Raw genomic sequence first — 22,467 nt, 5'->3', positions numbered from 1 at the left:
TGTGTATTTTAAGGGATGTTTCTCGGCCTTTCGGCTAAGATCAGAGTGTAGTATCGCTTCTCGGCCTTTTGGCTAAGATCGAAGTGTAGTATCTGCGATTCTTCTACACTTTGTCTTGGCAGCATTTTTTGTGACGGATTGCCCCCGGACCTGGTCCGGGGAGTGCGATTGACCCTGCTGGCCACTGCCTAGTGCATGCCAGCATGGGGGCACATTGCTTAGGCAACGTTAAATATCTGTTTAGATAAAATTATATTGACAATTAAAATGTAATGTATAAAGTCAACTCTCCCATGAGAATCATTCTTGCCTTATTGAAACTGCAGTTAATCTAAGGACCAGCTTGTGCTGCAGCAAGTGGAAAGTACGGTAATTGTAAGAGCGTTGTTATGGATATACCAAGTTTTTTGTTTATTGCTGGTGAATAGTGATTCATTTGGATTGTAATACCTCGTGTCACTGTATTGAAGATATTATCAATGTACAGACCATGCTTGTGCATGTGTGGTGTAGAGTATGACGGCTCGTCGAAAGTGTACAGTCGTTTATGGAAGTCAGTAGACCTTGTTATAGCATTTGATTTAGTAATAGGGAGCCCATATAGCTCCTGGTTCATTAGGATTGTTATCGCTTCTCGGCCTTTTGGCTAAGATCAAAGTGTAGTATCTGTTCTTATCAGCTTAATATCTGATACGTCCTGCATCGCAGGACCAGAATATTAAACTGATTTTTGGAACAGGGCGGAGTGCTAGGGGCTTGCCCCACCTCCGCCGCGGGTTGGCCCGGTATTGCAGTACCACCGGGATCGGCCCACCACAAAATGTAATAAACTTTAAGTTTGTTTTAAATGTAATAAACATTGTTACCAACTTGTAAGAATGGATGATAGTGAAAAATTGATTGTTGTAATGTAATGTGCCCAAGTGCAGAGACAATACAGAAAAGTCGTGTGTACATTCAACAAATGAAGAGGAAGAGAAAGCTGATCCAGTAGGTGCTGCCAGGGGCGGCCGAACAGGAACTACAAGGATGCCCAAGGGACGAACTTGGAATGCGAGAACATGTAGGAACTTAGCAATTTTGTGTGCAGAATAATAGGAATTAATTATTTTATTTTATCATACAATGTAGTGCTTGTTGTGAATGTTTAATAAATTTAGCTGTGTGAGAAAAAATTCAATATAATTAACAATTAGGCAGTGTTAAATGATAATAATGATGATGTATTGAAAATGTATTTTGTCATGTCGATGCGTGAGTTTATGTAAGTGTGTGGTTAAGGCTTGTTGTGAAACCTTTTATTACTATTATTGTTATTCATTACTCATGTTAATATTTGTATGAATTGTATTGACTTTTTTTTATCTGTTGAACTACATGTGTTTGGTTAATGGAGTTTTACAATGTGCAATATTAATTTTGATGTGTATTTTAAGGGATGTTTCTCGGCCTTTCGGCTAAGATCAGAGTGTAGTATCGCTTCTCGGCCTTTTGGCTAAGATCGAAGTGTAGTATCTGCGATTCTTCTACACTTTGTCTTGGCAGCATTTTTTGTGACGGATTGCCCCCGGACCTGGTCCGGGGAGTGCGATTGACCCTGCTGGCCACTGCCTAGTGCATGCCAGCATGGGGGCACATTGCTTAGGCAACGTTAAATATCTGTTTAGATAAAATTATATTGACAATTAAAATGTAATGTATAAAGTCAACTCTCCCATGAGAATCATTCTTGCCTTATTGAAACTGCAGTTAATCTAAGGGACCAGCTTGTGCTGCAGCAAGTGGAAAGTACGGTAATTGTAAGAGCGTTGTTATGGATATACCAAGTTTTTTGTTTATTGCTGGTGAATAGTGATTCATTTGGATTGTAATACCTCGTGTCACTGTATTGAAGATATTATCAATGTACAGACCATGCTTGTGCATGTGTGGTGTAGAGTATGACGGCTCGTCGAAAGTGTACAGTCGTTTATGGAAGTCAGTAGACCTTGTTATAGCATTTGATTTAGTAATAGGGAGCCCATATAGCTCCTGGTTCATTAGGATTGTTATCGCTTCTCGGCCTTTTGGCTAAGATCAAAGTGTAGTATCTGTTCTTATCAGCTTAATGGTGTGACAACTGTTATGCTGGGGGAACAGAATGCACAGAATTTGTCGACCATATGGTTGTGGGAGGGCCTGGTCCCGCCTTCACAATCACTGGCCCCCCGAGTACGTCGGTGGCTTGGCTTCAGTGGTGGAGGTTGGGACCGGGGTGGCACCCACAGTCATATGGGAGAGAGATTCTGCTACACTTTGCCTTAGCAAACATTTTTTGTGACGGATTTGCAGGTTTGCACCCCCGACCAGTTCGGGGGAGTTGTATTGTCTCCTGCTGGCCACTGCCTAGTGCATGCCAGCAGCGAACATTGCTTAGGCAACCTAAAAAATCTGTTCTTATCAGCTTAATATCTGATACGTCCTGCATCGCAGGACCAGAATATTAAACTGATTTTTGGAACAGGGCGGAGTGCTAGGGGCTTGCCCCACCTCCGCCGCGGGTTGGCCCGGTATTGCAGTACCACCGGGATCGGCCCACCACAAAATGTAATAAACTTTAAGTTTGTTTTAAATGTAATAAACATTGTTACCAACTTGTAAGAATGGATGATAGTGAAAAATTGATTGTTGTAATGTAATGTGCCCAAGTGCAGAGACAATACAGAAAAGTCGTGTGTACATTCAACAAATGAAGAGGAAGAGAAAGCTGATCCAGTAGGTGCTGCCAGGGGCGGCCGAACAGGAACTACAAGGATGCCCAAGGGACGAACTTGGAATGCGAGAACATGTAGGAACTTAGCAATTTTGTGTGCAGAATAATAGGAATTAATTATTTTATTTTATCATACAATGTAGTGCTTGTTGTGAATGTTTAATAAATTTAGCTGTGTGAGAAAAAATTCAATATAATTAACAATTAGGCAGTGTTAAATGATAATAATGATGATGTATTGAAAATGTATTTTGTCATGTCGATGCGTGAGTTTATGTAAGTGTGTGGTTAAGGCTTGTTGTGAAACCTTTTATTACTATTATTGTTATTCATTACTCATGTTAATATTTGTATGAATTGTATTGACTTTTTTTTATCTGTTGAACTACATGTGTTTGGTTAATGGAGTTTTACAATGTGCAATATTAATTTTGATGTGTATTTTAAGGGATGTTTCTCGGCCTTTCGGCTAAGATCAGAGTGTAGTATCGCTTCTCGGCCTTTTGGCTAAGATCGAAGTGTAGTATCTGCGATTCTTCTACACTTTGTCTTGGCAGCATTTTTTGTGACGGATTGCCCCCGGACCTGGTCCGGGGAGTGCGATTGACCCTGCTGGCCACTGCCTAGTGCATGCCAGCATGGGGGCACATTGCTTAGGCAACGTTAAATATCTGTTTAGATAAAATTATATTGACAATTAAAATGTAATGTATAAAGTCAACTCTCCCATGAGAATCATTCTTGCCTTATTGAAACTGCAGTTAATCTAAGGGACCAGCTTGTGCTGCAGCAAGTGGAAAGTACGGTAATTGTAAGAGCGTTGTTATGGATATACCAAGTTTTTTGTTTATTGCTGGTGAATAGTGATTCATTTGGATTGTAATACCTCGTGTCACTGTATTGAAGATATTATCAATGTACAGACCATGCTTGTGCATGTGTGGTGTAGAGTATGACGGCTCGTCGAAAGTGTACAGTCGTTTATGGAAGTCAGTAGACCTTGTTATAGCATTTGATTTAGTAATAGGGAGCCCATATAGCTCCTGGTTCATTAGGATTGTTATCGCTTCTCGGCCTTTTGGCTAAGATCAAAGTGTAGTATCTGTTCTTATCAGCTTAATATCTGATACGTCCTGCATCGCAGGACCAGAATATTAAACTGATTTTTGGAACAGGGCGGAGTGCTAGGGGCTTGCCCCACCTCCGCCGCGGGTTGGCCCGGTATTGCAGTACCACCGGGATCGGCCCACCACAAAATGTAATAAACTTTAAGTTTGTTTTAAATGTAATAAACATTGTTACCAACTTGTAAGAATGGATGATAGTGAAAAATTGATTGTTGTAATGTAATGTGCCCAAGTGCAGAGACAATACAGAAAAGTCGTGTGTACATTCAACAAATGAAGAGGAAGAGAAAGCTGATCCAGTAGGTGCTGCCAGGGGCGGCCGAACAGGAACTACAAGGATGCCCAAGGGACGAACTTGGAATGCGAGAACATGTAGGAACTTAGCAATTTTGTGTGCAGAATAATAGGAATTAATTATTTTATTTTATCATACAATGTAGTGCTTGTTGTGAATGTTTAATAAATTTAGCTGTGTGAGAAAAAATTCAATATAATTAACAATTAGGCAGTGTTAAATGATAATAATGATGATGTATTGAAAATGTATTTTGTCATGTCGATGCGTGAGTTTATGTAAGTGTGTGGTTAAGGCTTGTTGTGAAACCTTTTATTACTATTATTGTTATTCATTACTCATGTTAATATTTGTATGAATTGTATTGACTTTTTTTTATCTGTTGAACTACATGTGTTTGGTTAATGGAGTTTTACAATGTGCAATATTAATTTTGATGTGTATTTTAAGGGATGTTTCTCGGCCTTTCGGCTAAGATCAGAGTGTAGTATCGCTTCTCGGCCTTTTGGCTAAGATCGAAGTGTAGTATCTGCGATTCTTCTACACTTTGTCTTGGCAGCATTTTTTGTGACGGATTGCCCCCGGACCTGGTCCGGGGAGTGCGATTGACCCTGCTGGCCACTGCCTAGTGCATGCCAGCATGGGGGCACATTGCTTAGGCAACGTTAAATATCTGTTTAGATAAAATTATATTGACAATTAAAATGTAATGTATAAAGTCAACTCTCCCATGAGAATCATTCTTGCCTTATTGAAACTGCAGTTAATCTAAGGGACCAGCTTGTGCTGCAGCAAGTGGAAAGTACGGTAATTGTAAGAGCGTTGTTATGGATATACCAAGTTTTTTGTTTATTGCTGGTGAATAGTGATTCATTTGGATTGTAATACCTCGTGTCACTGTATTGAAGATATTATCAATGTACAGACCATGCTTGTGCATGTGTGGTGTAGAGTATGACGGCTCGTCGAAAGTGTACAGTCGTTTATGGAAGTCAGTAGACCTTGTTATAGCATTTGATTTAGTAATAGGGAGCCCATATAGCTCCTGGTTCATTAGGATTGTTATCGCTTCTCGGCCTTTTGGCTAAGATCAAAGTGTAGTATCTGTTCTTATCAGCTTAATATCTGATACGTCCTGCATCGCAGGACCAGAATATTAAACTGATTTTTGGAACAGGGCGGAGTGCTAGGGGCTTGCCCCACCTCCGCCGCGGGTTGGCCCGGTATTGCAGTACCACCGGGATCGGCCCACCACAAAATGTAATAAACTTTAAGTTTGTTTTAAATGTAATAAACATTGTTACCAACTTGTAAGAATGGATGATAGTGAAAAATTGATTGTTGTAATGTAATGTGCCCAAGTGCAGAGACAATACAGAAAAGTCGTGTGTACATTCAACAAATGAAGAGGAAGAGAAAGCTGATCCAGTAGGTGCTGCCAGGGGCGGCCGAACAGGAACTACAAGGATGCCCAAGGGACGAACTTGGAATGCGAGAACATGTAGGAACTTAGCAATTTTGTGTGCAGAATAATAGGAATTAATTATTTTATTTTATCATACAATGTAGTGCTTGTTGTGAATGTTTAATAAATTTAGCTGTGTGAGAAAAAATTCAATATAATTAACAATTAGGCAGTGTTAAATGATAATAATGATGATGTATTGAAAATGTATTTTGTCATGTCGATGCGTGAGTTTATGTAAGTGTGTGGTTAAGGCTTGTTGTGAAACCTTTTATTACTATTATTGTTATTCATTACTCATGTTAATATTTGTATGAATTGTATTGACTTTTTTTTATCTGTTGAACTACATGTGTTTGGTTAATGGAGTTTTACAATGTGCAATATTAATTTTGATGTGTATTTTAAGGGATGTTTCTCGGCCTTTCGGCTAAGATCAGAGTGTAGTATCGCTTCTCGGCCTTTTGGCTAAGATCGAAGTGTAGTATCTGCGATTCTTCTACACTTTGTCTTGGCAGCATTTTTTGTGACGGATTGCCCCCGGACCTGGTCCGGGGAGTGCGATTGACCCTGCTGGCCACTGCCTAGTGCATGCCAGCATGGGGGCACATTGCTTAGGCAACGTTAAATATCTGTTTAGATAAAATTATATTGACAATTAAAATGTAATGTATAAAGTCAACTCTCCCATGAGAATCATTCTTGCCTTATTGAAACTGCAGTTAATCTAAGGGACCAGCTTGTGCTGCAGCAAGTGGAAAGTACGGTAATTGTAAGAGCGTTGTTATGGATATACCAAGTTTTTTGTTTATTGCTGGTGAATAGTGATTCATTTGGATTGTAATACCTCGTGTCACTGTATTGAAGATATTATCAATGTACAGACCATGCTTGTGCATGTGTGGTGTAGAGTATGACGGCTCGTCGAAAGTGTACAGTCGTTTATGGAAGTCAGTAGACCTTGTTATAGCATTTGATTTAGTAATAGGGAGCCCATATAGCTCCTGGTTCATTAGGATTGTTATCGCTTCTCGGCCTTTTGGCTAAGATCAAAGTGTAGTATCTGTTCTTATCAGCTTAATATCTGATACGTCCTGCATCGCAGGACCAGAATATTAAACTGATTTTTGGAACAGGGCGGAGTGCTAGGGGCTTGCCCCACCTCCGCCGCGGGTTGGCCCGGTATTGCAGTACCACCGGGATCGGCCCACCACAAAATGTAATAAACTTTAAGTTTGTTTTAAATGTAATAAACATTGTTACCAACTTGTAAGAATGGATGATAGTGAAAAATTGATTGTTGTAATGTAATGTGCCCAAGTGCAGAGACAATACAGAAAAGTCGTGTGTACATTCAACAAATGAAGAGGAAGAGAAAGCTGATCCAGTAGGTGCTGCCAGGGGCGGCCGAACAGGAACTACAAGGATGCCCAAGGGACGAACTTGGAATGCGAGAACATGTAGGAACTTAGCAATTTTGTGTGCAGAATAATAGGAATTAATTATTTTATTTTATCATACAATGTAGTGCTTGTTGTGAATGTTTAATAAATTTAGCTGTGTGAGAAAAAATTCAATATAATTAACAATTAGGCAGTGTTAAATGATAATAATGATGATGTATTGAAAATGTATTTTGTCATGTCGATGCGTGAGTTTATGTAAGTGTGTGGTTAAGGCTTGTTGTGAAACCTTTTATTACTATTATTGTTATTCATTACTCATGTTAATATTTGTATGAATTGTATTGACTTTTTTTTATCTGTTGAACTACATGTGTTTGGTTAATGGAGTTTTACAATGTGCAATATTAATTTTGATGTGTATTTTAAGGGATGTTTCTCGGCCTTTCGGCTAAGATCAGAGTGTAGTATCGCTTCTCGGCCTTTTGGCTAAGATCGAAGTGTAGTATCTGCGATTCTTCTACACTTTGTCTTGGCAGCATTTTTTGTGACGGATTGCCCCCGGACCTGGTCCGGGGAGTGCGATTGACCCTGCTGGCCACTGCCTAGTGCATGCCAGCATGGGGGCACATTGCTTAGGCAACGTTAAATATCTGTTTAGATAAAATTATATTGACAATTAAAATGTAATGTATAAAGTCAACTCTCCCATGAGAATCATTCTTGCCTTATTGAAACTGCAGTTAATCTAAGGGACCAGCTTGTGCTGCAGCAAGTGGAAAGTACGGTAATTGTAAGAGCGTTGTTATGGATATACCAAGTTTTTTGTTTATTGCTGGTGAATAGTGATTCATTTGGATTGTAATACCTCGTGTCACTGTATTGAAGATATTATCAATGTACAGACCATGCTTGTGCATGTGTGGTGTAGAGTATGACGGCTCGTCGAAAGTGTACAGTCGTTTATGGAAGTCAGTAGACCTTGTTATAGCATTTGATTTAGTAATAGGGAGCCCATATAGCTCCTGGTTCATTAGGATTGTTATCGCTTCTCGGCCTTTTGGCTAAGATCAAAGTGTAGTATCTGTTCTTATCAGCTTAATGGTGTGACAACTGTTATGCTGGGGGAACAGAATGCACAGAATTTGTCGACCATATGGTTGTGGGAGGGCCTGGTCCCGCCTTCACAATCACTGGCCCCCCGAGTACGTCGGTGGCTTGGCTTCAGTGGTGGAGGTTGGGACCGGGGTGGCACCCACAGTCATATGGGAGAGAGATTCTGCTACACTTTGCCTTAGCAAACATTTTTTGTGACGGATTTGCAGGTTTGCACCCCCGACCAGTTCGGGGGAGTTGTATTGTCTCCTGCTGGCCACTGCCTAGTGCATGCCAGCAGCGAACATTGCTTAGGCAACCTAAAAAATCTGTTCTTATCAGCTTAATATCTGATACGTCCTGCATCGCAGGACCAGAATATTAAACTGATTTTTGGAACAGGGCGGAGTGCTAGGGGCTTGCCCCACCTCCGCCGCGGGTTGGCCCGGTATTGCAGTACCACCGGGATCGGCCCACCACAAAATGTAATAAACTTTAAGTTTGTTTTAAATGTAATAAACATTGTTACCAACTTGTAAGAATGGATGATAGTGAAAAATTGATTGTTGTAATGTAATGTGCCCAAGTGCAGAGACAATACAGAAAAGTCGTGTGTACATTCAACAAATGAAGAGGAAGAGAAAGCTGATCCAGTAGGTGCTGCCAGGGGCGGCCGAACAGGAACTACAAGGATGCCCAAGGGACGAACTTGGAATGCGAGAACATGTAGGAACTTAGCAATTTTGTGTGCAGAATAATAGGAATTAATTATTTTATTTTATCATACAATGTAGTGCTTGTTGTGAATGTTTAATAAATTTAGCTGTGTGAGAAAAAATTCAATATAATTAACAATTAGGCAGTGTTAAATGATAATAATGATGATGTATTGAAAATGTATTTTGTCATGTCGATGCGTGAGTTTATGTAAGTGTGTGGTTAAGGCTTGTTGTGAAACCTTTTATTACTATTATTGTTATTCATTACTCATGTTAATATTTGTATGAATTGTATTGACTTTTTTTTATCTGTTGAACTACATGTGTTTGGTTAATGGAGTTTTACAATGTGCAATATTAATTTTGATGTGTATTTTAAGGGATGTTTCTCGGCCTTTCGGCTAAGATCAGAGTGTAGTATCGCTTCTCGGCCTTTTGGCTAAGATCGAAGTGTAGTATCTGCGATTCTTCTACACTTTGTCTTGGCAGCATTTTTTGTGACGGATTGCCCCCGGACCTGGTCCGGGGAGTGCGATTGACCCTGCTGGCCACTGCCTAGTGCATGCCAGCATGGGGGCACATTGCTTAGGCAACGTTAAATATCTGTTTAGATAAAATTATATTGACAATTAAAATGTAATGTATAAAGTCAACTCTCCCATGAGAATCATTCTTGCCTTATTGAAACTGCAGTTAATCTAAGGGACCAGCTTGTGCTGCAGCAAGTGGAAAGTACGGTAATTGTAAGAGCGTTGTTATGGATATACCAAGTTTTTTGTTTATTGCTGGTGAATAGTGATTCATTTGGATTGTAATACCTCGTGTCACTGTATTGAAGATATTATCAATGTACAGACCATGCTTGTGCATGTGTGGTGTAGAGTATGACGGCTCGTCGAAAGTGTACAGTCGTTTATGGAAGTCAGTAGACCTTGTTATAGCATTTGATTTAGTAATAGGGAGCCCATATAGCTCCTGGTTCATTAGGATTGTTATCGCTTCTCGGCCTTTTGGCTAAGATCAAAGTGTAGTATCTGTTCTTATCAGCTTAATATCTGATACGTCCTGCATCGCAGGACCAGAATATTAAACTGATTTTTGGAACAGGGCGGAGTGCTAGGGGCTTGCCCCACCTCCGCCGCGGGTTGGCCCGGTATTGCAGTACCACCGGGATCGGCCCACCACAAAATGTAATAAACTTTAAGTTTGTTTTAAATGTAATAAACATTGTTACCAACTTGTAAGAATGGATGATAGTGAAAAATTGATTGTTGTAATGTAATGTGCCCAAGTGCAGAGACAATACAGAAAAGTCGTGTGTACATTCAACAAATGAAGAGGAAGAGAAAGCTGATCCAGTAGGTGCTGCCAGGGGCGGCCGAACAGGAACTACAAGGATGCCCAAGGGACGAACTTGGAATGCGAGAACATGTAGGAACTTAGCAATTTTGTGTGCAGAATAATAGGAATTAATTATTTTATTTTATCATACAATGTAGTGCTTGTTGTGAATGTTTAATAAATTTAGCTGTGTGAGAAAAAATTCAATATAATTAACAATTAGGCAGTGTTAAATGATAATAATGATGATGTATTGAAAATGTATTTTGTCATGTCGATGCGTGAGTTTATGTAAGTGTGTGGTTAAGGCTTGTTGTGAAACCTTTTATTACTATTATTGTTATTCATTACTCATGTTAATATTTGTATGAATTGTATTGACTTTTTTTTATCTGTTGAACTACATGTGTTTGGTTAATGGAGTTTTACAATGTGCAATATTAATTTTGATGTGTATTTTAAGGGATGTTTCTCGGCCTTTCGGCTAAGATCAGAGTGTAGTATCGCTTCTCGGCCTTTTGGCTAAGATCGAAGTGTAGTATCTGCGATTCTTCTACACTTTGTCTTGGCAGCATTTTTTGTGACGGATTGCCCCCGGACCTGGTCCGGGGAGTGCGATTGACCCTGCTGGCCACTGCCTAGTGCATGCCAGCATGGGGGCACATTGCTTAGGCAACGTTAAATATCTGTTTAGATAAAATTATATTGACAATTAAAATGTAATGTATAAAGTCAACTCTCCCATGAGAATCATTCTTGCCTTATTGAAACTGCAGTTAATCTAAGGGACCAGCTTGTGCTGCAGCAAGTGGAAAGTACGGTAATTGTAAGAGCGTTGTTATGGATATACCAAGTTTTTTGTTTATTGCTGGTGAATAGTGATTCATTTGGATTGTAATACCTCGTGTCACTGTATTGAAGATATTATCAATGTACAGACCATGCTTGTGCATGTGTGGTGTAGAGTATGACGGCTCGTCGAAAGTGTACAGTCGTTTATGGAAGTCAGTAGACCTTGTTATAGCATTTGATTTAGTAATAGGGAGCCCATATAGCTCCTGGTTCATTAGGATTGTTATCGCTTCTCGGCCTTTTGGCTAAGATCAAAGTGTAGTATCTGTTCTTATCAGCTTAATATCTGATACGTCCTGCATCGCAGGACCAGAATATTAAACTGATTTTTGGAACAGGGCGGAGTGCTAGGGGCTTGCCCCACCTCCGCCGCGGGTTGGCCCGGTATTGCAGTACCACCGGGATCGGCCCACCACAAAATGTAATAAACTTTAAGTTTGTTTTAAATGTAATAAACATTGTTACCAACTTGTAAGAATGGATGATAGTGAAAAATTGATTGTTGTAATGTAATGTGCCCAAGTGCAGAGACAATACAGAAAAGTCGTGTGTACATTCAACAAATGAAGAGGAAGAGAAAGCTGATCCAGTAGGTGCTGCCAGGGGCGGCCGAACAGGAACTACAAGGATGCCCAAGGGACGAACTTGGAATGCGAGAACATGTAGGAACTTAGCAATTTTGTGTGCAGAATAATAGGAATTAATTATTTTATTTTATCATACAATGTAGTGCTTGTTGTGAATGTTTAATAAATTTAGCTGTGTGAGAAAAAATTCAATATAATTAACAATTAGGCAGTGTTAAATGATAATAATGATGATGTATTGAAAATGTATTTTGTCATGTCGATGCGTGAGTTTATGTAAGTGTGTGGTTAAGGCTTGTTGTGAAACCTTTTATTACTATTATTGTTATTCATTACTCATGTTAATATTTGTATGAATTGTATTGACTTTTTTTTATCTGTTGAACTACATGTGTTTGGTTAATGGAGTTTTACAATGTGCAATATTAATTTTGATGTGTATTTTAAGGGATGTTTCTCGGCCTTTCGGCTAAGATCAGAGTGTAGTATCGCTTCTCGGCCTTTTGGCTAAGATCGAAGTGTAGTATCTGCGATTCTTCTACACTTTGTCTTGGCAGCATTTTTTGTGACGGATTGCCCCCGGACCTGGTCCGGGGAGTGCGATTGACCCTGCTGGCCACTGCCTAGTGCATGCCAGCATGGGGGCACATTGCTTAGGCAACGTTAAATATCTGTTTAGATAAAATTATATTGACAATTAAAATGTAATGTATAAAGTCAACTCTCCCATGAGAATCATTCTTGCCTTATTGAAACTGCAGTTAATCTAAGGGACCAGCTTGTGCTGCAGCAAGTGGAAAGTACGGTAATTGTAAGAGCGTTGTTATGGATATACCAAGTTTTTTGTTTATTGCTGGTGAATAGTGATTCATTTGGATTGTAATACCTCGTGTCACTGTATTGAAGATATTATCAATGTACAGACCATGCTTGTGCATGTGTGGTGTAGAGTATGACGGCTCGTCGAAAGTGTACAGTCGTTTATGGAAGTCAGTAGACCTTGTTATAGCATTTGATTTAGTAATAGGGAGCCCATATAGCTCCTGGTTCATTAGGATTGTTATCGCTTCTCGGCCTTTTGGCTAAGATCAAAGTGTAGTATCTGTTCTTATCAGCTTAATGGTGTGACAACTGTTATGCTGGGGGAACAGAATGCACAGAATTTGTCGACCATATGGTTGTGGGAGGGCCTGGTCCCGCCTTCACAATCACTGGCCCCCCGAGTACGTCGGTGGCTTGGCTTCAGTGGTGGAGGTTGGGACCGGGGTGGCACCCACAGTCATATGGGAGAGAGATTCTGCTACACTTTGCCTTAGCAAACATTTTTTGTGACGGATTTGCAGATTTGCAGGTTTGCACCCCCGACCAGTTCGGGGGAGTTGTATTGTCTCCTGCTGGCCACTGCCTAGTGCATGCCAGCAGCGAACATTGCTTAGGCAACCTAAAAAATCTGTTCTTATCAGCTTAATATCTGATACGTCCTGCATCGCAGGACCAGAATATTAAACTGATTTTTGGAACAGGGCGGAGTGCTAGGGGCTTGCCCCACCTCCGCCGCGGGTTGGCCCGGTATTGCAGTACCACCGGGATCGGCCCACCACAAAATGTAATAAACTTTAAGTTTGTTTTAAATGTAATAAACATTGTTACCAACTTGTAAGAATGGATGATAGTGAAAAATTGATTGTTGTAATGTAATGTGCCCAAGTGCAGAGACAATACAGAAAAGTCGTGTGTACATTCAACAAATGAAGAGGAAGAGAAAGCTGATCCAGTAGGTGCTGCCAGGGGCGGCCGAACAGGAACTACAAGGATGCCCAAGGGACGAACTTGGAATGCGAGAACATGTAGGAACTTAGCAATTTTGTGTGCAGAATAATAGGAATTAATTATTTTATTTTATCATACAATGTAGTGCTTGTTGTGAATGTTTAATAAATTTAGCTGTGTGAGAAAAAATTCAATATAATTAACAATTAGGCAGTGTTAAATGATAATAATGATGATGTATTGAAAATGTATTTTGTCATGTCGATGCGTGAGTTTATGTAAGTGTGTGGTTAAGGCTTGTTGTGAAACCTTTTATTACTATTATTGTTATTCATTACTCATGTTAATATTTGTATGAATTGTATTGACTTTTTTTTATCTGTTGAACTACATGTGTTTGGTTAATGGAGTTTTACAATGTGCAATATTAATTTTGATGTGTATTTTAAGGGATGTTTCTCGGCCTTTCGGCTAAGATCAGAGTGTAGTATCGCTTCTCGGCCTTTTGGCTAAGATCGAAGTGTAGTATCTGCGATTCTTCTACACTTTGTCTTGGCAGCATTTTTTGTGACGGATTGCCCCCGGACCTGGTCCGGGGAGTGCGATTGACCCTGCTGGCCACTGCCTAGTGCATGCCAGCATGGGGGCACATTGCTTAGGCAACGTTAAATATCTGTTTAGATAAAATTATATTGACAATTAAAATGTAATGTATAAAGTCAACTCTCCCATGAGAATCATTCTTGCCTTATTGAAACTGCAGTTAATCTAAGGGACCAGCTTGTGCTGCAGCAAGTGGAAAGTACGGTAATTGTAAGAGCGTTGTTATGGATATACCAAGTTTTTTGTTTATTGCTGGTGAATAGTGATTCATTTGGATTGTAATACCTCGTGTCACTGTATTGAAGATATTATCAATGTACAGACCATGCTTGTGCATGTGTGGTGTAGAGTATGACGGCTCGTCGAAAGTGTACAGTCGTTTATGGAAGTCAGTAGACCTTGTTATAGCATTTGATTTAGTAATAGGGAGCCCATATAGCTCCTGGTTCATTAGGATTGTTATCGCTTCTCGGCCTTTTGGCTAAGATCAAAGTGTAGTATCTGTTCTTATCAGCTTAATGGTGTGACAACTGTTATGCTGGGGGAACAGAATGCACAGAATTTGTCGACCATATGGTTGTGGGAGGGCCTGGTCCCGCCTTCACAATCACTGGCCCCCCGAGTACGTCGGTGGCTTGGCTTCAGTGGTGGAGGTTGGGACCGGGGTGGCACCCACAGTCATATGGGAGAGAGATTCTGCTACACTTTGCCTTAGCAAACATTTTTTGTGACGGATTTGCAGGTTTGCACCCCCGACCAGTTCGGGGGAGTTGTATTGTCTCCTGCTGGCCACTGCCTAGTGCATGCCAGCAGCGAACATTGCTTAGGCAACCTAAAAAATCTGTTCTTATCAGCTTAATATCTGATACGTCCTGCATCGCAGGACCAGAATATTAAACTGATTTTTGGAACAGGGCGGAGTGCTAGGGGCTTGCCCCACCTCCGCCGCGGGTTGGCCCGGTATTGCAGTACCACCGGGATCGGCCCACCACAAAATGTAATAAACTTTAAGTTTGTTTTAAATGTAATAAACATTGTTACCAACTTGTAAGAATGGATGATAGTGAAAAATTGATTGTTGTAATGTAATGTGCCCAAGTGCAGAGACAATACAGAAAAGTCGTGTGTACATTCAACAAATGAAGAGGAAGAGAAAGCTGATCCAGTAGGTGCTGCCAGGGGCGGCCGAACAGGAACTACAAGGATGCCCAAGGGACGAACTTGGAATGCGAGAACATGTAGGAACTTAGCAATTTTGTGTGCAGAATAATAGGAATTAATTATTTTATTTTATCATACAATGTAGTGCTTGTTGTGAATGTTTAATAAATTTAGCTGTGTGAGAAAAAATTCAATATAATTAACAATTAGGCAGTGTTAAATGATAATAATGATGATGTATTGAAAATGTATTTTGTCATGTCGATGCGTGAGTTTATGTAAGTGTGTGGTTAAGGCTTGTTGTGAAACCTTTTATTACTATTATTGTTATTCATTACTCATGTTAATATTTGTATGAATTGTATTGACTTTTTTTTATCTGTTGAACTACATGTGTTTGGTTAATGGAGTTTTACAATGTGCAATATTAATTTTGATGTGTATTTTAAGGGATGTTTCTCGGCCTTTCGGCTAAGATCAGAGTGTAGTATCGCTTCTCGGCCTTTTGGCTAAGATCGAAGTGTAGTATCTGCGATTCTTCTACACTTTGTCTTGGCAGCATTTTTTGTGACGGATTGCCCCCGGACCTGGTCCGGGGAGTGCGATTGACCCTGCTGGCCACTGCCTAGTGCATGCCAGCATGGGGGCACATTGCTTAGGCAACGTTAAATATCTGTTTAGATAAAATTATATTGACAATTAAAATGTAATGTATAAAGTCAACTCTCCCATGAGAATCATTCTTGCCTTATTGAAACTGCAGTTAATCTAAGGGACCAGCTTGTGCTGCAGCAAGTGGAAAGTACGGTAATTGTAAGAGCGTTGTTATGGATATACCAAGTTTTTTGTTTATTGCTGGTGAATAGTGATTCATTTGGATTGTAATACCTCGTGTCACTGTATTGAAGATATTATCAATGTACAGACCATGCTTGTGCATGTGTGGTGTAGAGTATGACGGCTCGTCGAAAGTGTACAGTCGTTTATGGAAGTCAGTAGACCTTGTTATAGCATTTGATTTAGTAATAGGGAGCCCATATAGCTCCTGGTTCATTAGGATTGTTATCGCTTCTCGGCCTTTTGGCTAAGATCAAAGTGTAGTATCTGTTCTTATCAGCTTAATGGTGTGACAACTGTTATGCTGGGGGAACAGAATGCACAGAATTTGTCGACCATATGGTTGTGGGAGGGCCTGGTCCCGCCTTCACAATCACTGGCCCCCCGAGTACGTCGGTGGCTTGGCTTCAGTGGTGGAGGTTGGGACCGGGGTGGCACCCACAGTCATATGGGAGAGAGATTCTGCTACACTTTGCCTTAGCAAACATTTTTTGTGACGGATTTGCAGGTTTGCACCCCCGACCAGTTCGGGGGAGTTGTATTGTCTCCTGCTGGCCACTGCCTAGTGCATGCCAGCAGCGAACATTGCTTAGGCAACCTAAAAAATCTGTTCTTATCAGCTTAATATCTGATACGTCCTGCATCGCAGGACCAGAATATTAAACTGATTTTTGGAACAGGGCGGAGTGCTAGGGGCTTGCCCCACCTCCGCCGCGGGTTGGCCCGGTATTGCAGTACCACCGGGATCGGCCCACCACAAAATGTAATAAACTTTAAGTTTGTTTTAAATGTAATAAACATTGTTACCAACTTGTAAGAATGGATGATAGTGAAAAATTGATTGTTGTAATGTAATGTGCCCAAGTGCAGAGACAATACAGAAAAGTCGTGTGTACATTCAACAAATGAAGAGGAAGAGAAAGCTGATCCAGTAGGTGCTGCCAGGGGCGGCCGAACAGGAACTACAAGGATGCCCAAGGGACGAACTTGGAATGCGAGAACATGTAGGAACTTAGCAATTTTGTGTGCAGAATAATAGGAATTAATTATTTTATTTTATCATACAATGTAGTGCTTGTTGTGAATGTTTAATAAATTTAGCTGTGTGAGAAAAAATTCAATATAATTAACAATTAGGCAGTGTTAAATGATAATAATGATGATGTATTGAAAATGTATTTTGTCATGTCGATGCGTGAGTTTATGTAAGTGTGTGGTTAAGGCTTGTTGTGAAACCTTTTATTACTATTATTGTTATTCATTACTCATGTTAATATTTGTATGAATTGTATTGACTTTTTTTTATCTGTTGAACTACATGTGTTTGGTTAATGGAGTTTTACAATGTGCAATATTAATTTTGATGTGTATTTTAAGGGATGTTTCTCGGCCTTTCGGCTAAGATCAGAGTGTAGTATCGCTTCTCGGCCTTTTGGCTAAGATCGAAGTGTAGTATCTGCGATTCTTCTACACTTTGTCTTGGCAGCATTTTTTGTGACGGATTGCCCCCGGACCTGGTCCGGGGAGTGCGATTGACCCTGCTGGCCACTGCCTAGTGCATGCCAGCATGGGGGCACATTGCTTAGGCAACGTTAAATATCTGTTTAGATAAAATTATATTGACAATTAAAATGTAATGTATAAAGTCAACTCTCCCATGAGAATCATTCTTGCCTTATTGAAACTGCAGTTAATCTAAGGGACCAGCTTGTGCTGCAGCAAGTGGAAAGTACGGTAATTGTAAGAGCGTTGTTATGGATATACCAAGTTTTTTGTTTATTGCTGGTGAATAGTGATTCATTTGGATTGTAATACCTCGTGTCACTGTATTGAAGATATTATCAATGTACAGACCATGCTTGTGCATGTGTGGTGTAGAGTATGACGGCTCGTCGAAAGTGTACAGTCGTTTATGGAAGTCAGTAGACCTTGTTATAGCATTTGATTTAGTAATAGGGAGCCCATATAGCTCCTGGTTCATTAGGATTGTTATCGCTTCTCGGCCTTTTGGCTAAGATCAAAGTGTAGTATCTGTTCTTATCAGCTTAATGATCTAGCCCCGAGAAGTGATTAGTTAAATAACTGTGCTCAAGAAAAGATCGTCGCAGAGGTGTTCGTGCTGTATTCACTCCGGCACGAAACGACCATACTTCCAGCAGTTCCGAGGATGGATCGACTGCTGCTGCGCCTAGGGAGGACATGGGGAACTACATGGAGATAAGGTAGGTGGTAGTCTGGCACTTGTGTTTTGTTTTTAAGTAAGTTCTTGTGGCCATCTTGTTTATTTACTTGTTTTCTTTCTGCAAGCTTTCGGCCATCTTGCATTAATTATTTGAATTTCTATTTGTCTGGCCATTTGTTGTTTGTTTATTTGAATTAAATTCGTTAATCGCGGCCATCTTTTATTGCAAACATTTAAAGTTTAACTGTTACATTTAATTTGTTAATATCTGCATAGCTTTTTGTACCTGTTAAAGTAAAGTAACTACCTATCTCGCCTTTAATTTTCCAAGTGCCAAACTATCACCTAGTAATTCCTGCAACTCAGTGTTTTGTTATGTAAGCCCCATTTCAGGTTCCCGACTGTAACTTGCATTCGTGACTCGTAGCTTTTACTGTTCACCCAAAATAATTTTGTTTATTTAAATTCTTTTTCAGTAATACATTTTTCCGAATAATATTTAGTTGCTTTTCATATATATATTAAATTAGAGTCAATCTTTTTACTGCAGTTCCTATATTTAAATAACCACATTTAATTAATACCTGTACTTGATCTTGCTGTTTAACATTTAACTTCTACCCACAGTCTCGCCCTTGTGTTTGAATTTTTTAGCTCGGGCAAATACCACATTTAATTTTTCCTCAATTTAACTAATACCTTCAAGGCGAGTCGCGTAACTACAGTCGAAGATCGTCGCCCCTAAAGGCCTTTGGAACCCCTTCCCAAGTGTATCTTGTTTTTCTTGAGCCTGTGTAATTGTTTTTGTCCTGTCTCCTGACTGTGTGTGTTCAATGGCCGACAGTCCCTTGTGAATAATCTGTGTGCATCCTATAGTTTCTGTTAAGTTTTTGCCTGTCTCTCAATTTTCCCATATTAATAATTCAATTGTTCAACATTTAAAGTAATTTCTGTATTTATTTTGGCTTAAATTCACTTTGCTCGCGATAATTATATTGCCTTGTGCCCAGGCATATCTAGTGTAATCGTGTTTAATTCTGATTTGAATTCATAACTAGGGGCAGTAAATAATTCCATATTCAGAGATTTAATTTTTCCCATTAATAGTTTCAGTGTATTTTGTCTGCTTAACTTTAAATTCAGTTTTTCGCGACCTCGTGGTTGAGTTATTTAGCGAGGTCGGTCGCCATTTTTCAACTTCCTTCTTCTTCACAGATGCTTCGCATGTGACTTCCTGTTCGTGTCCATGGATATGCACACCAGGGGTTGAGTGTTGTGTTTGTCTTGTGTTTATTGTAATTGTTCAGTGACTTGTTTTTGTGCTTGAATCCGCCATATTGCTTTCTTTCGAATTAGCTAAAATAAATTAAAGTACTATTTATTTCTATATTTACCTTGCTGATTAAATACGCCATATTGTTTTCAGAGTAACTATTAATTGGTAATTAAAGTAATACTTATTGAATATATCTATCTATTATTATTATAATATTTATTTAATTAATTGAATATTCCTTAATTTTCTTGCAGATTTAATATATTTACCTTTTCATTTTTATCCATAGTAATTAACCAATACATCTCAAATCTTGCTGTTGAATCTTTTAACTTAATTCCATTTACATTCTTATAGCATCACCTCAACCATATTTATTTAATTAATTAGTTTCAAGCACCTGTACCTGTCTTATTTGTTTGTATATTTTGTTTCCTTTGTAGTGCTGATCGGTAAGTGAGTAACTGTCTCTTGTCTGTGTTGTGCTAGTATTTGTGTTGCGACTTTTGTAAGTGTTCTGTTGTTGTGTTTTGCTCCTTCCAGCACTCTAGTGTACTTGTGTTGTAAGGCCCAGCCCTTGACACATTTGTACACCCCCCTAGTGTTCCAGAAACCTAGGGCACAACCAGTGACCTTGTAGTGTCTTGAGCCGCCTGTGTAGTTCTTCTCAGGACAGCGAACTGCTCCAGAAGCGGTCGTCGCTTGTCTGTTTACAGCTGCCCAGGAGAAGAGTGCCTGACTCTTAGCCCGGCACTCGGCTTGCCGCTGCACCCCCGGATTTGACTGTTGCTTCTTGGTTTACCAAGTAGCAGCCCCACCGATTGTGACTTGTGATATTTTCTTTTTAGTGGCCTGTACCTGATTAGTTTTAAGTAGAGTTTTATTTACCTTTCAGAGTTTATACTTTAGTAGAGTTCTATATATTGTTAGGTGGTTAATTGTTATATTTTCAGAGTCTATTGTTTCCTTATTTTTCAGGGTACTCTATACATACCCTTAGTGTTATCTTGTTATAAGAGTTTGTATATATTGTTCTTTTACAGATCTAGTTGTTTGCTGCTGTGCGGCTGTGTTGTTCTCTTTTTGTTAGTGTAAGTGTTTTTCAGGATGCCCGTGCGTCCCAGCTTCGTGGCGTTGCCGGCCCCAGAGGAGATCCAGTGCCCTGCGTGTGTGCGGCTTCAGCAGTTCGGGTCTGTCTTCGGACGACTGGCTGATCTGGCGGCGCATGTGCGCCGGGCGCATGACTCTGCGGGGCTATGGTTTCGCTGTGAGATTTGTAGGCCGCACGAAGAGATCCGGTCCCTGAGGGCAGCAAGGCTGCATTTTGAGACGGTGCACCCGGGCCGGGGCATCGAGCCGGCGCTGCCGGAGGCGGATGGTACGGACTCGGATCTCGCGTCTGATGATGAGGAGGAGGATGAGAGGGTTGCCGTTCGGGAGATGGTGTCCTTGGTGCGTGACCCGGGTGAGCCGGGGTGCCTGCGCGTGCCGGTGCCACTACCGGCCGAGTTGACGTGCATCCTCTGTGGGACGCATGGCTTCGGGCTGAGGATCCGGGGGCGGTATTCAGCATGGTCGGACATGTGGAAGCACATGAAGCGACACCACCCAGAGGTGACTGCGGTGGAGTTCCGCTGCAGGTTCTGTGCTTCCGCATTTTCGGGCGCTGGATATCCGCTGAGGGTGGCTCAGAACCACGTTGCCAACGTCCACAGAGCTGAGGTGCGGAGACTCGCGGCACGCCAGGCGCGAGAGGCAGGCCTGGGCGCGCCAGCACGGACTCCACCTGCTCGTGTGGCCCGGCGGGAGGCACGGCGCTCCTCAGATGAAGACGCTGATGATCCGCAGCCCCGGCCGTTGCCGCCGCGGCTGCCGTCTCCGGTGCCTGGTCCCTCCCACCGTCTCTCTCCGCCTGCACGAGAGGAAGGCCAGGAGACATGTGTTGTTTTGCCCCCCAGGAAGAAGAGACGGACATCACCTGGACCCGTCACGCCGGCGCGCGACGATGCAACGGGGAGGGAGGCTTTGTTTCTGTGCCGCAGGAAGAAGCTGTCACTGTCGCTCCGCACGACACCCCTCCCTGGATCACCGGCACCCAAAGGGACTCCGGCACCTGCGCTCCCGCAGGTGACCACCAACGAGGAGGAGGCGGCCCAGCTTCTGTCCAGAATGCTGCCGCTGCACCCGAGGCCATCACCAGGCCCGGCGTGCCGTCCCTCCTATACCGAACGGGAGGATGTCCCAGCGCCGGCGCCGGAGCAGGAGTGCATCGGAGTAGAGGAGGAGAGAGGAGAGGGTCTGCCACCCAGGGACTGGCAGACCGGAGATGCCCCCAGTATGTCTCCTGGGGGAAGCACACCTGAGCAGCGGACTGCACCGGAGTTGCACGTGGTGCCAGCCCACCTCATCAGGTTCCCACTCCTGCACTCGGAGGGAGGAACCCAAACTGATCCAGACCATGATGAGGAGCTGCCAGGAAGATGTGAGATGGGGACGCAGACGGAGGATGACGTCGCCCCAGAGCAGGAGGCTGCCGACGCGGCGGTGCAGGCGGAGGTGCCGGCGCCGGTGGAGCCAACTGTGGGCGTGGTCGGGGGGAGGGTGCGGCCTCCCCCGGCCGCGCGGGAGCTGTCTGGTCCTGGCGTGGGGCTGCCCACCCAGAATGCCCGGGAGGTACGAGAGGAGGTCCCCCGGGCGCGTCACGGCCAGCAGCCCAGGGAGAACCGCCACCAGGTCCGAGGACGCCCAGCAGAGGCGGCAGACCACCAGTCCGCCTCGGAAGACGAAGGAGAAGACGGCGAACCCGAGGTCCGGCCCAGCCAAGTCCAGCTGGAGTGGATGGCTCGGATCTCGGCAGCCGAGGAAGACTGGGAATCCCTGGAGCACGTCTGCGACGAGTACACGGAGTTTGTCGTCGCCCTCAAGGTACGAGAAGAAGAGGGGGGCGCGGCACGTGCTCCAGGGGGTGGCGAAGGAGCGAGGGGTGGCCGGAGAGGGCCCGG

The 22,467-nt window shown here is 42.0% G+C and overlaps 7 non-coding genes and 22 pseudogenes across 7 annotated transcripts; all 29 read left to right on the top strand.

Annotated features, from left to right (window-relative positions):
* The first annotated feature begins 52 nt into the window (after window positions 1-52).
* LOC134545650 (U2 spliceosomal RNA) lies at window positions 53-217 on the top strand (annotated as a pseudogene).
* Window positions 218-626: 409 nt separating this feature from the next.
* LOC134545637 (U2 spliceosomal RNA) lies at window positions 627-819 on the top strand. The gene has a single exon (XR_010078689.1). It is a non-coding gene; the product is annotated as a U2 spliceosomal RNA (small nuclear RNA).
* A 656-nt stretch (window positions 820-1,475) lies between these two features.
* On the top strand, window positions 1,476-1,640 carry LOC134545663 (U2 spliceosomal RNA; annotated as a pseudogene).
* A 410-nt stretch (window positions 1,641-2,050) lies between these two features.
* On the top strand, window positions 2,051-2,266 carry LOC134545648 (U2 spliceosomal RNA; annotated as a pseudogene).
* A 141-nt stretch (window positions 2,267-2,407) lies between these two features.
* Window positions 2,408-2,583, top strand: LOC134545642 (U2 spliceosomal RNA; annotated as a pseudogene).
* A 656-nt stretch (window positions 2,584-3,239) lies between these two features.
* LOC134545662 (U2 spliceosomal RNA) lies at window positions 3,240-3,404 on the top strand (annotated as a pseudogene).
* Window positions 3,405-3,814: 410 nt separating this feature from the next.
* On the top strand, window positions 3,815-4,007 carry LOC134545665 (U2 spliceosomal RNA). The gene has a single exon (XR_010078694.1). It is a non-coding gene; the product is annotated as a U2 spliceosomal RNA (small nuclear RNA).
* A 656-nt stretch (window positions 4,008-4,663) lies between these two features.
* LOC134545661 (U2 spliceosomal RNA) lies at window positions 4,664-4,828 on the top strand (annotated as a pseudogene).
* A 410-nt stretch (window positions 4,829-5,238) lies between these two features.
* LOC134545664 (U2 spliceosomal RNA) lies at window positions 5,239-5,431 on the top strand. Its single transcript, XR_010078693.1, has one exon. It is a non-coding gene; the product is annotated as a U2 spliceosomal RNA (small nuclear RNA).
* A 656-nt stretch (window positions 5,432-6,087) lies between these two features.
* On the top strand, window positions 6,088-6,252 carry LOC134545660 (U2 spliceosomal RNA; annotated as a pseudogene).
* A 410-nt stretch (window positions 6,253-6,662) lies between these two features.
* Window positions 6,663-6,855, top strand: LOC134545658 (U2 spliceosomal RNA). The gene has a single exon (XR_010078692.1). It is a non-coding gene; the product is annotated as a U2 spliceosomal RNA (small nuclear RNA).
* A 656-nt stretch (window positions 6,856-7,511) lies between these two features.
* On the top strand, window positions 7,512-7,676 carry LOC134545657 (U2 spliceosomal RNA; annotated as a pseudogene).
* A 410-nt stretch (window positions 7,677-8,086) lies between these two features.
* On the top strand, window positions 8,087-8,302 carry LOC134545646 (U2 spliceosomal RNA; annotated as a pseudogene).
* A 141-nt stretch (window positions 8,303-8,443) lies between these two features.
* LOC134545641 (U2 spliceosomal RNA) lies at window positions 8,444-8,619 on the top strand (annotated as a pseudogene).
* Window positions 8,620-9,275: 656 nt separating this feature from the next.
* LOC134545656 (U2 spliceosomal RNA) lies at window positions 9,276-9,440 on the top strand (annotated as a pseudogene).
* Window positions 9,441-9,850: 410 nt separating this feature from the next.
* On the top strand, window positions 9,851-10,043 carry LOC134545647 (U2 spliceosomal RNA). The gene has a single exon (XR_010078690.1). It is a non-coding gene; the product is annotated as a U2 spliceosomal RNA (small nuclear RNA).
* A 656-nt stretch (window positions 10,044-10,699) lies between these two features.
* Window positions 10,700-10,864, top strand: LOC134545655 (U2 spliceosomal RNA; annotated as a pseudogene).
* A 410-nt stretch (window positions 10,865-11,274) lies between these two features.
* On the top strand, window positions 11,275-11,467 carry LOC134545636 (U2 spliceosomal RNA). The gene has a single exon (XR_010078688.1). It is a non-coding gene; the product is annotated as a U2 spliceosomal RNA (small nuclear RNA).
* Window positions 11,468-12,123: 656 nt separating this feature from the next.
* LOC134545654 (U2 spliceosomal RNA) lies at window positions 12,124-12,288 on the top strand (annotated as a pseudogene).
* Window positions 12,289-12,698: 410 nt separating this feature from the next.
* Window positions 12,699-12,914, top strand: LOC134545645 (U2 spliceosomal RNA; annotated as a pseudogene).
* A 149-nt stretch (window positions 12,915-13,063) lies between these two features.
* LOC134545640 (U2 spliceosomal RNA) lies at window positions 13,064-13,239 on the top strand (annotated as a pseudogene).
* Window positions 13,240-13,895: 656 nt separating this feature from the next.
* Window positions 13,896-14,060, top strand: LOC134545653 (U2 spliceosomal RNA; annotated as a pseudogene).
* A 410-nt stretch (window positions 14,061-14,470) lies between these two features.
* Window positions 14,471-14,686, top strand: LOC134545644 (U2 spliceosomal RNA; annotated as a pseudogene).
* A 141-nt stretch (window positions 14,687-14,827) lies between these two features.
* Window positions 14,828-15,003, top strand: LOC134545639 (U2 spliceosomal RNA; annotated as a pseudogene).
* A 656-nt stretch (window positions 15,004-15,659) lies between these two features.
* LOC134545652 (U2 spliceosomal RNA) lies at window positions 15,660-15,824 on the top strand (annotated as a pseudogene).
* Window positions 15,825-16,234: 410 nt separating this feature from the next.
* Window positions 16,235-16,450, top strand: LOC134545643 (U2 spliceosomal RNA; annotated as a pseudogene).
* A 141-nt stretch (window positions 16,451-16,591) lies between these two features.
* LOC134545638 (U2 spliceosomal RNA) lies at window positions 16,592-16,767 on the top strand (annotated as a pseudogene).
* Window positions 16,768-17,423: 656 nt separating this feature from the next.
* LOC134545651 (U2 spliceosomal RNA) lies at window positions 17,424-17,588 on the top strand (annotated as a pseudogene).
* Window positions 17,589-17,998: 410 nt separating this feature from the next.
* Window positions 17,999-18,189, top strand: LOC134545649 (U2 spliceosomal RNA). Its single transcript, XR_010078691.1, has one exon. It is a non-coding gene; the product is annotated as a U2 spliceosomal RNA (small nuclear RNA).
* The last annotated feature ends 4,278 nt before the right edge of the window (window positions 18,190-22,467 follow it).

Source organism: Bacillus rossius, unplaced genomic scaffold (assembly GCF_032445375.1).
Source record: "Bacillus rossius redtenbacheri isolate Brsri unplaced genomic scaffold, Brsri_v3 Brsri_v3_scf826, whole genome shotgun sequence".
In the NCBI taxonomy this organism is placed as follows: Eukaryota; Metazoa; Arthropoda; class Insecta; order Phasmatodea; family Bacillidae; genus Bacillus; species Bacillus rossius.
Note: the sequence above shows the minus strand (reverse complement) of the source record. Positions and strands in the feature narration are given on the sequence as shown.